At 39.5% G+C, this 12,386-nt stretch overlaps 1 protein-coding gene and 1 long non-coding RNA gene across 6 annotated transcripts in view; one reads left to right on the top strand and one right to left on the bottom strand.

Annotated features, from left to right (window-relative positions):
- The window catches only part of slc44a5b (solute carrier family 44 member 5b), a 340,353-nt gene that overhangs the window by 285,170 nt on the left and 42,797 nt on the right, over positions 1-12,386 (bottom strand). The window lies entirely within an intron of this gene.
- The window catches only part of LOC127529498 (uncharacterized), a 78,354-nt gene that overhangs the window by 48,714 nt on the left and 17,254 nt on the right, over positions 1-12,386 (top strand). For both annotated transcript variants that reach the window (XR_007936161.1, XR_007936160.1), the window contains exon 2: positions 8,452-8,613. This is a non-coding gene — a long non-coding RNA (uncharacterized LOC127529498). The remainder of the gene's footprint in view (positions 1-8,451; positions 8,614-12,386) is intronic.

Below are 12,386 nucleotides of genomic sequence, written 5' to 3'. Positions count from 1 at the left end.
GGCGACCAGAGAAGTAAGTGAAGGATTGCCATGTGAGCTCTTGTATTGTATAATGTGATATAATGTGATGTGGATTGAAAGGAGATCATACTCAAAAGGTTAGTTTGGAAATGAAAGGCCTCAAAGTAAATGTGGGAAAGACCAACATGACGAGTGAAGAGAGCATAGAAGAGGTGGGTGTGTACTGCATAATCGTGACGTGTATGTAATAAAGGTGTTTGAAGAAACTCAGTCCAATGTGCAGGCTGTCAGAAGTGGGTGCATAAAAGGTGTATTTAATATAAGCTCATGTATAAATGTATTTTGGTTTATTTGTGGTTTTGATATGTGAAATTTCTATTTCTGGCATCACTTTCATGATTTATCAAGTATCTAAAAGTTGATTTTTATTAGCAATAGGGGGCTCTGCCCCCTGCTCGCTTTGCTCACCAACCCCCGTGCAGGCGCTATGCACTAGCCACTTCGTGGCTCTGCCTCTCGCATATGGGGAAGCGGATGTACAATTTAAACAGATTGTTATTTTCATGGGAATTGTTACATATGCATAGAACTATCTATTTTAGATTACTGTGAGTAATTAACCATAGTAAAAAATAGTAAAACGAAATACAGTAGACCCCCACGAAGTCGCACTTCAGAGTTCGCAGCCTCAGTCATTCGCGGATTTTTCCTTAGAACCTAACTAATAATTGTTAACGGAAACCGCAAATATTCTCCGCAATTTTTATGGCTTTTTTCGTGGCAATACTGTACTGTAGAGAGAACAGGAAGCAACTGTAGAGAAAATCGCGACTTGGGATGGTGAAAGTAGCCAATAGAATTTGAAACTGCCACTCCCAGCAATCCCTGCAGTGGATTTGATTGGTCTTCTGTTGAGCTGGGGCTGTTGAGGTCAAAGGATGTCAGCGTGGCTTTTAAAAAGGGGACCGGTGACCAAAAGCAAAAAAAAAAAAAGTTTTTGTAATTTGTGTTTCAAATTACTATCTGTCTGCCTTCTGTTGGGTTACCTGTACTTGTTCATTTTGTCCTGGATTGTTTCATGCGTCTGGATTACCTGCTGTCTGCCTGTGTACATGAGGACTGTAAACGGATTTATGGCCATCCTGCAAAGAAAGGAGCGCTCCTGAACCTATCCACCCGTCTTCACCATTTCAGGAACTACCGGTAGGACTATCTTTACATTCCCATTCAACATGCGGATCTCTGGACTGTCTATTTTCATCATTACACTTCATCCATTGCCGTTTTTCATGAACTTTTTCATGATTTACTGTGTGTGTTTTGTTGAACTCATCTGTTCAGGAAGGCTTTTAGCTCTACTTGACTTTATTACCTTTCTCTCAGTTTACTTCTCTGTCAAGATGCTCATGTAACCTGTATGTGTGTGCCAGACCATCAATTATGTTGCCTGGTTTTTTTTTTTTTCAGAATTTACTGTCTTAATCTTCTTTGTTTATTTATCTGGTTTGTACAATGCTATATACTGTATATTCTGCCGTTCTTTATTTATTCTGTAAGTGCCTTGAGCATGGGAAAGGCGCTATATAAATAAAATGTATTATTATTATTATTATTATTTAATGTGTAATCGACGTAAGGGGAACAGGGGTGGTATCATTGTTTTCTTGTTTCATTTGTTTTCATTACATTCTTTATTTGCTGTTTGATTACCGGTTTGCTTTGTTTTTGTCTCTGTTTGTTTGTACGCTGCGCTGGGTCAAGGCTGGAATCTCCACCATAAAAATAAATAAATCACCGTCTTCTCGATTGCCACTTCTCGCGCTACGCTTACTTAAAAGCCTGAATGTACCTGTCCTTTTTGGCTGATTGCTTTCTTTCTCTCACTTCTCCCAGACATTCTCCTATGATGTTTGTCTATTGTTTAATGGTTAACTAACTGCATGCTGAGTACCTTTTACTTCTGAAAGAGACATGTTTGTTTGAAGTATTTGAATAAAGTTCAGGGGGTTATTTTTCATACGTGGATTACTCGTTTAGCCGGATGTAATTGTTGACGATTTGGCTTGATCCTGGATCTGTCGGTTTTTCAAAACTCTTGCTGGATGTGTTGTCATAGCAGCACATCCTAATCCTCAAACATGCTCAGAGCAGGTTTGTTCTATGTAAACAAGGATTAGCTCACACACTTAATCAGTGTCCATGCGTGGAATTCATTCAGTCATGACTTCGCCGTTCATGAATGAGCAACCAATTGATATCGGTACGCAAATTATAAGAAGAGAATTTCATATAGAGAGGGTTTTGCAAGATCGGCAAGATCCTTTATTGCTCCCAGAGGAAATTCTTTTCGAAAGATACCGCTTTAGCCGAGGGGGAATATTGTACCTCAAAAATTTATTAGGATCTTATATTCGAAGTCAAACTCGGCAAAGTCGGGCTCTCACAACCACACAGACAATATGCATTGCTTTGAGGTTTTTTGCAAGCGGCACTTTTATTATATACTGTAGGCGATGCGGAAAATCTATCTAAAAGTGCAGTTTGCCAGGCAATTCGTAAAGTCTGTTTGGCTCTATGCAGCACCTCTCAAGCTCCATCAGGTTGGATGGGAAGCGTCGGTGCACAGCCATTTTAAGATCTCTCCAGAGATGTTCAATCGGATTCAAGTCTGGGCTCTGGCTGGGTCACTCAAGGACATTCACAGAGTTGTCCTGAAGCCACTCCTTTGATATCTTGGCTGTGTGCTTAGGGTCGTTGTTCTGCTGAAAGATGATCCGTCGCCCCAGTCTGAGGTCAAGAGCGCTCTGGAGCAGGTTTTCATCCAGGATGTCTCTGTACATTGCTGCAGTCATCTTTCCCTTTATCCTGACTAGTCTCCCAGTTTGCTCAGTTTAGATCGCTCAGTTTAGATTGCCGGCCAGCTCTAGGAAGAGTCCTGGTGGTTTCGAACTTCTTCCACGTACGGATGATGGAGGCCACTGTGCTCATTGGGACCTTCAAAGCAGCACAATTTTTTCTGTAACCTTCCCCAAATTTGTGCCTCAAGACAATCCTGTCTCAGACGTCTACAGACAATTCCTTTGACTTCATGCTTAGTTTGTGCTCTGACATGAACTGTCAACTGTGGGACCTTATATAGACAGGTGTGTGCCTTTCCAAATCATGTCCAGTCAACAGAATTTACCACAGGTGGACTCCAATTAAGCTGCAGAAACATCTCAAGGATGATCAGGGGAAACAGGATGCACCTGAGCTCAATTTTGAGCTACATGGCAAAGGTTGTGAATACTTATGTACATGTGATTTCTCAATTTTTTTTATCTTTATATATAATCTTTATTTGGATCTTGATCTTTGTTTGTCCGCGAATTCACTGCCTTGTGTGGTGTTCCTGCTGTGTTCAGTAGAGGGCAGTAGTGATGGAGGAGGAGAGGAAGTGAGGGGGAGGATCGTTGGATGAGGTTGCAGTGTGGTGATTAAAGAGGATTGAACTAAAGGAGACTACGTGCGGTTTGTACTGGCTGAATACACAACACCTTGGTTGTTACTTTTGTTTACAAACACTGTCGATAGCACTCTTTCTGTTTAGATCTGGCGTCGACACCGTGCTTTGTGTTTAGATCTGGTGTCGACACCTGCTTCGTTGTCGAGGCTGTGGTTTTTTGTGTTTCTGTCGACCGTCGTTGGCAGCACTTCGTCCAAATCGAATGTTCACCCACTTCTTGGAGTTGGCAGTCAGAGTATATAAGTCAGGCACACTTCTGTGATTTTCCATCAGTCGGCATTTGGAGTTCAAGAAAGAAGCATTGGTTCTTCCTTACTCTTTGGATTGCCACAAAGCAACCTGCGAGATTGGAGAATGGTTGAGAAGAGATTGTGAGAGGAAACGACAGCGTCATGAAAACGAGACGGACTGTGAATGGAGAGAAGCAGGAATGCTCCTCCACCACCACATAATTACTATTCGGACAGTGATTTCGAGTAGGTCGTTCCTATTGAATCAATGTCCAAGGGTTTTGTTTTGTAATTTTGTTTCCCTTATAAAAAATCATAATGCTGTGTGATGAAGGGCCCAGTTCACAACTGGCAGCCACATTTAAACAGGGAGCCCTTCACAGACAACTTTAACACGCGCAACGTAGTTGGGCGCACATGGCTAGTTTTTAATAAATTTGCAAAAACCTCAAGTAACCTTTTTTCACGTTGTCATTATGGGGTGTTGTGTGTAGAATTCTGAGGAAAAAAATGAATTTAATCCATTTTGGAATAAGGCTGTAACATAACAAAATGTGGAAAAAGTGATGCGCTGTGAATACTTTCCGGATGCACTGTACCTATGGCACACATCGATGACAAATATATGCAGTGACCATCCTTTACCTGAAATGAAGTGACCACTGCATCCTGCCACTGGCTCTGAGGAGGAGCTTCCCCCTGGAATGGCCTCAGAAACAGGGCGATGGGCATTTTGCTGGACAGCCAACTCTTCTGCAGGGGTTAGGTCTGGACTACGTGGACCTCCACCTGTTTTTTGCTTGTCTGCCTTCTTATTAGCTTTAAAATAAATGTTCTTTACATTATATATGATTCTTTATGTCAACAATTCTTTAAATAGTTATATACCAATATTTACCAGTTTGAAGTATATTCTTGTACTTCACTTAAACCTGTTCCCATTTTCTCCTTGTGCTCACGTTTGATCTGGAATTATGACATATTAAATAATAATTAATCTGACACATAGGAAATGAAACGCTGCTTTAGTAAGTACAATGCACACACATTTAATTTGTCGGCCACTTTTTCCCAGCCGTCTTTTCTGGTTTGGGCTGCTTTTGCAGTGTTACCCCTTGTGCATATTAAATCTTGAAATTCTTCATGTCCTTCGAATAAAAGGTCTTGCTCCGCTTGTGTGAAAAAAAAAAATGCGCACATTCTTTCGTCATTTTGTTACAGCCTATCAAAGACTTGCTGATCATGTTTTCTAGACTCAATATATATGGGCTTTTCAATCAGCGCGGGCGCGTGCATTCATCTCGGATGATTAGATCCAGCTAGACTAATCTACTACACGGCTGCATTTGAAAAACTGACTTATCACGGATGAGTTTCACTGGCATTAACTCATCCAAGATGAGGCATCTGATCTCGGATAATTTAAGCGACAAATGGAAAATACCCCCCAGGTCTTTCCAATCTCCTGTGTTTGTGTGTAATTCTGTGATCCAAGCTGCACTAAGAATAGCCTGCAAGCATCGGCGCTTACCTCTGTCTGCTTGCTTGCAGCCAGTTTAAACGCAGTTGGCTCAGTGATTTGCAGTACATCCATGGCGTCAGTTGCACTTTGTATATATTGTTCTAGTAGTTTTTAAAATAGTTTTTACAGTTCATTAGCAGTGTGTAAAATGATCAGTGTTGCAGTAATTGTGATGCTCTTTGCATGAAAAAAAATGTGTTCCATTAAAATTTCACTTTTTCTTTGTGAATTGTGATATTTACTTAAAGTGCAGCAAAAAAGTATTTGGCGTCCAGGGATGCATTAACCCCAAGTATGTGGCAGTTTAACGGTTAAAGCCCCAAGATGCCACCGAAACGAGCTGCACCGTCTAAGGCTTCTGGCAATGAAAACGCGCTTGCATGAATTACAGTACATATAGCGGTAACATCGGTATTTTACATTCGCAGGAGACATAGCAGTACAGTATACAGGCTTACCTTTACACACTTTATTTTTAGGTAATGTATTAGGCTGAGTTTTAAAGTGTTTTGGGGGCATATAGGGTTTAAACTATGAAAATAGACATTTTTCAACCACATCCAAAATTGCGGTTTTTCACAATTCGCTGGTGCTCTAGGAACGTAACCCCCGCGAATTTTGGGGGTGTACTGTAAATTGAAAGAAAATTATGTTTCATGCTGAGCTAGAGGTATTCTTTGCATTATGTTTTTGTTCTGTTTGGCTTTGAAATTAACACACAAATACTTTTTAAACTTACACATTTACTGTAAAACTTCAGTAAAAACAATATTTGGAATTAACTTTTCGTCAATATCGCTTTGAACTTTGATTCTGTGTTTGTAGCAAAAGGAGAGAATGAACTGACCAAGCATAAACTGTGTTATTCACAAAAGGTTGCTATTTCATAAAACACAAACTTTAATATTTGAAGGAGAAGGTCCCACGCCTTTTTACATTATTCCTTCTGACTGACTTTTTCCTTTTCAATGAGCCTTAAACATATTAAACAGTTTACTAATGGCTTTTATTAGTTGCATGAAATATGCTTTCACTGTAAAGAAAATCTGTTTAAGCGTGTCTTTAACTTTGAACTGCCACAATATCTGCAAATTATACTTTGTTGATTTAATACACTTTGGCATTTAAATTCATTTTGACAGACAAAACAACCTCAATGGACTATAGCAGACGGCACTTCTGACAGCCTCCAGTAAAGATAATGAATGACTTAAGAAAATGGGTCTGATGACAAATATGGGCAGTGTGCTATAATCAAGCACAAATAAATCTAATCTGGCATGCTGTTGGAGGTGTCAATTTATACTGAAACATCTGTCCATTTCTTACAGAGATTGTGAAGCTGAAAACAAAAAAAAAACAGGGATAATTATGCTACTGAAATATTATGACTTTTGACTTTTTAATGTGTGTACAATGGATGTGATATTCTTCTACTGCATATTGCTTCTGGAATCCAGCATGATCACTAGTTTCAAAAGTCATAAAAATTTCCTGCTGTATTGTTGTTGCATTTTAATACTTTCATTCACTGTACAGTAAATGCCACACAGGATGGGCATCCCAACCAGGAGAGAGGATGGGTTCTTACCCAGACTAGAGGCTCCAAGTGGAAAGACGGGCATCCTGACCAAGAGAAGAGAAAGGTGCCATATCCAAATGAGACTCCCCTAGCGGATGGATGGTCATCCCAGCCAAAGGAAAAGAAGATTCCTTACCCAGATGGGAAGCCCCAGGCTATCTGTAGCACATTCCCTGACCAGGATAAAAGGGAAGGACTGTCTCTGGGGGATGCTTATTCACCCCAGACGATACTGGTGCCCATTTGGAAGCCAGCAGGGAATGCTGGGAATTTTAGTCCAGTAATGCAGCTGTGCTGGGGTCTGTGGGTGCTGGAAGAGGGCACTGCAAGGAGACACTCTCTGTTATTTGAGACTTCTGTATGACCCCAGGAAGTGATTACAATGGGCCAGAGCCCTGGCACCAGAAGTACTCCTGGGTCCTTAATAAAAGGGACCGCACTGCTTTGTCCAGGTGAGTCAGAGCTTGGAGGAAAGCAGGCAACACACAACTGGAGAAGAGCAGTGCAATAGAGAGAAAGGAGGAGAAGGAAGAGACAACAATTGGTTTATTTGACTCTACAGAGGTAATTTTGTATAATAAACACACTTTACTTGAATCGGGTCTGTTTTGTGTGTTTGTATTTGAGGCCCCTAGCCTTCACACTATATTATACTAAATAATTACAAAAATGTAAAATATAGTTAATTATAAGCAAACTTTAAAAATGTAGTTAAAGGCCATTTGTAAGACAAGTTTTCATCCCCCTTTTCCTTTTACAGTGTTCCTTTTATCCAGGTATTAATCCAACCTTTTAACCCACTTTATCTAACTATATGGTAACAGAAAACCAAGTCTATTCCAGCAGCGCTATGTAGAAAGCAAGAACCAGCCATGGATGGTGTCTAAGTTTATCTCAAACTACACATACACTCACACAAAACTCCCTACAACAACTTACACTGGCTTAGTTTTGATAAACTGGTTCAAATGAATTTAATTGCATCATAAGGCATAATGACAGTACATTTTTGTTTTGCTAGACCTGCTGGTTTTGTCAAAAAACAAAACTGTATAGTACTGAGTGCAACAAAGCAGCAGATACAAACTACTGAACATAACAATCACAATAACAAAAGCATTGCGTAAAAACAGTATCAAGTTCAAATTAAATAACTATCAGAGATAATTATGCAACATGGCTGAGGTAAGAATTATAATTATAATTGTCAGGCAATACAAATATCTGTGTTACCTAACATGCATATTTTGGAAAATGGACAGAAGACCTTACAGCTACCATATTTGTGTCAAACCACTCTTTCCTGTGGCAAGTGTGAATTATCCAACTGATCCTCCTTTTGCTTTTCTCTTTCACTTCTATGCATTTTTCATTACATTGCTCTACTTATCACCCATCACTTTTGACAGTTGGCATCTAATCATTCTGCTTTAACTGGCAGATATATTTATTTTTGCGCATTTCAAACTTGTGCAATGGTTTTTGAATTTTTTTCAGAGCTACCACTAATGCAGCAATAACTTGCTCTTGATAAATTTGCCTTTTATTTAGTAGCCTTTTTATCTTTGACATTATGTAAATGCTGTCATTTATTGTGCAGTGATCTCCAGGATTCCTTAGAAACAAATTCAACTCATATTTTCCTTGTTAGGGATCATGAAAGCTTCTAGACATTGTCAAGGGGGCTGGAAAGACATACCAACAAAGGAGCAAAAGAAACATCAAAAAGGTGCTGCAAGGTTTTGAAGGAACAGAAGTGTGATGTTTTCGAAGAAGCATACAGGGGATATTCATCATTCATCATTTAGTACAGGTATGATTAGTGACTGATTATTTTTAATGCTTGTTTGGGTAACTTTGTAATAGTGGATCTCAGTTATCCACTGTTTATCCAATCAAGCATAATATATTTTAGGCATAGTAAAACTTCTGTATATCAAAACTCCAGCTCTCTGACTCAAACTGCTATGGCATGCTGTAAATTCTCTCCTACTGCAGAAGAATTTCAACTCTGGTCCTCCTGCCTTGGTCCAGATCTCTCTTTCTGTCAGACTGGGTTGAAACTAAGTGAACAGCATTTCAGGGAACCCCAACAGTGTACTGCATATTATTACCATCTTTTTTTCCAATTGCCTTTATAAATATATTGATAACACCAGTCATTTGAGTATAAACTTCCGTTTGAAAACTTAAGCTTGCCATTTACAATTTTATTTCGATATACCTCATTTATTGCGTGTTATTCTTTTTTAATGTTTAAATATTTATTTTACTACCACTTTCATTAAGTCTTGTCCTTGGTGCCAAATCAGGACCTTTTTGTCCTTAACTATTTTATTTATTGACCCCCTTGCAGGGGTTCATGATTTCAATGCCCTAGTGTGAGTTCCTCACTTTATCATAACATTTCTTTCATGGTTTCTGCAATGAAGGGAACAAAGAGACATGAAATCTAGAAATAATACCTTTAAGAATATGTAAGGCCAACTCATGTTTCCCTGTTGCCCATCTTTTGTTCTAGAAAAATGAATACAGTAATCCCTCGCTACTTCGCGGTTCACTTTTCGTGGATTCACAACTTCACAGATTTTATATGTAAGCATATCTAAATATATAACGCGGATTTTTTGCTGCTTCGCGGGTTTCTGCGGACAATGGGTCTTTTTACTTCTGGTACTTGCTTCCTCAGTTGGTTTGCCCAGTTGATTTCATACAAGAGATGCTATTGGCGGATGGCTGAGAAGCTACCCAATCAGAGCACGCAGTTAAGTTCCTGTGTGCTGCTGATTGGCTCAGCGACGGAGTGCTGCATTAACCAGGAAGTCTCATCTCACTCATTCAGCATTAACGTGCTACTGCTTCAAGGGCCGTGTCCAAGCTCCAACAGAAGATGCAAATGATTGCAGAAAAGGTAAAAGTTTTGGATATGTTGAAGGAAGGGAACAGCTACACCGCTGCAGGACACCATTACAGCATCAATGAGTCCATGATTCTTTTTATTTAAAAAGGAGGAAAAGCATATAAGATCTACGGCCGCAGTGTCCTTTAACCAGGGCGCAAAACGAGTTGCAAGTGGACGTGATAAGGCAGTAGTCTGGATGGAATCTGCTTTAGGAATCCTTGCAACAAGGTCGACGACGTCATGACCGCCTAAAAGCTGCTACGTGTACTTCGCTATACAGTAAGTGTAAACTTATCTACCGATTTCATATTGCTTAGCAGTTGAACCTGTTATTAATAGAGTAAAGGGTGGGGTGTAAACAATACAGGGAGGGTTTAAAAACGTCCAAATACACGTTAAATAATTAAATAAATATGGTGTCCCTACTTCGCGGAAATTCAGTTATCGCGGTCGGCCTTGGAACCTATCTCCCGCGATAAGTGAGGGATTACTGTACCCTAAAGGTTTTGTTTTTTATGTTTAAATTGCAACAAAGGGGAGCTGTCATTGCCAATGTTTCTTACATGAAACATATTTAATAAAATTGGACCTGTTCTCAATTTTAATTAAAAGACATTAAAGATGGTAAGATATATTATGATCTGTTCTTTCCCTCTGTGATGCTTCATTATTCTGGTCTATCACACGCGTGCGCATAGGGGACAGTTTAACAGATCGGAAAATTGTAATCCACCCCCAGAAAGCCAGAGGGCGCTGTTGACTAATACCTTTTCTCTTCCTCTCTCTGCAGACTGGAAGATTGACAATCACGACACCTTTTATGTCACTTCCAGTTTCTGCCCACCTGAACCTGCCTCACCCTGCCTCTCCCTGCCAAGAACCTTTATCACCGTAAGCAATGCCATCTTAATCAGTCTATCTTGGAGACTTGTGTCATCACAACATTTCTATTCTTTTTCAATGCGCTATAAGTCTTTTTTTTCTAAATATACAGTCGAGAGTGAAAATGGGAGCGAAGGTGCAAGTGGTACAGGTCGCGATGGATCGCCGATTTCTGAGGATCATTCGAGACTAGAAAAGGCACTGTAGGATGTGCTCTCATCTACTCATCGCAAGCCCGCAGCACCTTCTGTAACAGGAGCTGTATTTCCACTCGCGGAGCACGAAATCCAAAACGAACTGTCCAAACTGAAAGAGATGATCGCTACACTGGCCACTGCCATGGCTACGGCCATAAATGAGCTTAAGAAGGATAACAAGAATGAGCTTAAGAATGAGCTTAAGAAGTCTAACATTGAGCTTAAGAAGGATAACAAAGACCGGGAAACGCGTCTATTTAAACGTTTTGACGTGAACTTTAAAAGCATGTTGGAGAAATTAGAGGAACACATTGAAGAAAATAGAACCAAACTGAAAATACTTGCCGACCAGATTAATGACGTTACAGATCAGCTGGATGACGTTAAGCAGGCATTCAAGGCTCGAGTTGAAACAGCAGAACAATTGGCGTCTAACCCCAATGAAAAAGCTACAGCTGCGAATTCCAAATGCAAAAAACTCGGAGACAGACTTGCAGCCCTGGAAGATGGATGCAGAAGAAATAATATAAGAATTGAGGGTATACCGGAGAAACGAGAAAGCTCAAGCCCAGTGAAATTTGCAGTAGAATTACTCTCTAAAATAATTGGAGATGATTTTAAACTAGACATTGAGATAGCAGCAGCTTATCGCATTTATACAGATCAAGCACCTTTAAACCTAGGTCTTTTATTGTCCGCTTCGAGCGATTACGATGTAAGCTTGATGTGATGGCACTTCTCAGACACAAGCAAGAGATTATATTTGAAAATAATCTTATTCGTATTTTCCCCGACTTCTCACCATTAACAGCTGCAAAACGCGCAGCCTACTTTAACATTAAAAAGTTGCTACAGAAAGCCGATATCAAATACAGCCTCTTGTATCCCGCCAACTGAAAGTGGAAGTTCAAGACCAATATTATGTATTTTCAAGAAAGGAGGAAGCTGAAAAGGAACTAAAGAAGCTGTTTCCGACACTCTTGAAAGTTAATAAGGAGCCGTATTCTGTTATGGCATGGGAAGGACCTATCATCTGCTGTTGGATCCACTTTAAAGAGACTGGTATTATAATTATACATCCTTTTCTTTACTTGGACATTATATGTTTATGTCTTAATTACAGTTATAGACGGAAATGTGGAAGTGTGGAAGTAATTAAAGTAGGGTTTTTTTTTTTTATTTACTACCTTAAAGTAGACTGTTTAACATCATACTCTTGGTTTATTGCTATTTCTACTATTACATTACTATTACTATTACATTACTATTACATTTATACTATTACATTATACTATTACATTAGGATTTACTATGTTTATCCTAGACTACTTTTTAAAATCATTCCCAGGGTTCATTCTTTTATTATCTTAATATCTTAAAATTGCTGAAGATTATTTTAAGCTTAAAGACTGTTAATGATTATATTTTCGGCAGATAGTATTTAGAATTCAGCTGCAATAGATATCTCTTTGTTTTAATTCTCAAACGCCGCTGCGGGGTGGGGTTTGTTTTGTTTTGGACGTGCTCTGTCTCTTTGTATGTCAGAGAACCGGGACATCGCGAAGTGGGATCAAGCCTCATGTGGGAAGGCAAAATGGGGGGGGG

The sequence above is a fragment of the Erpetoichthys calabaricus genome, chromosome 10 (genome assembly GCF_900747795.2).
Source record: "Erpetoichthys calabaricus chromosome 10, fErpCal1.3, whole genome shotgun sequence".
Classification (NCBI taxonomy): domain Eukaryota; kingdom Metazoa; phylum Chordata; class Cladistia; order Polypteriformes; family Polypteridae; genus Erpetoichthys; species Erpetoichthys calabaricus.
Note: the sequence above shows the minus strand (reverse complement) of the source record. Positions and strands in the feature narration are given on the sequence as shown.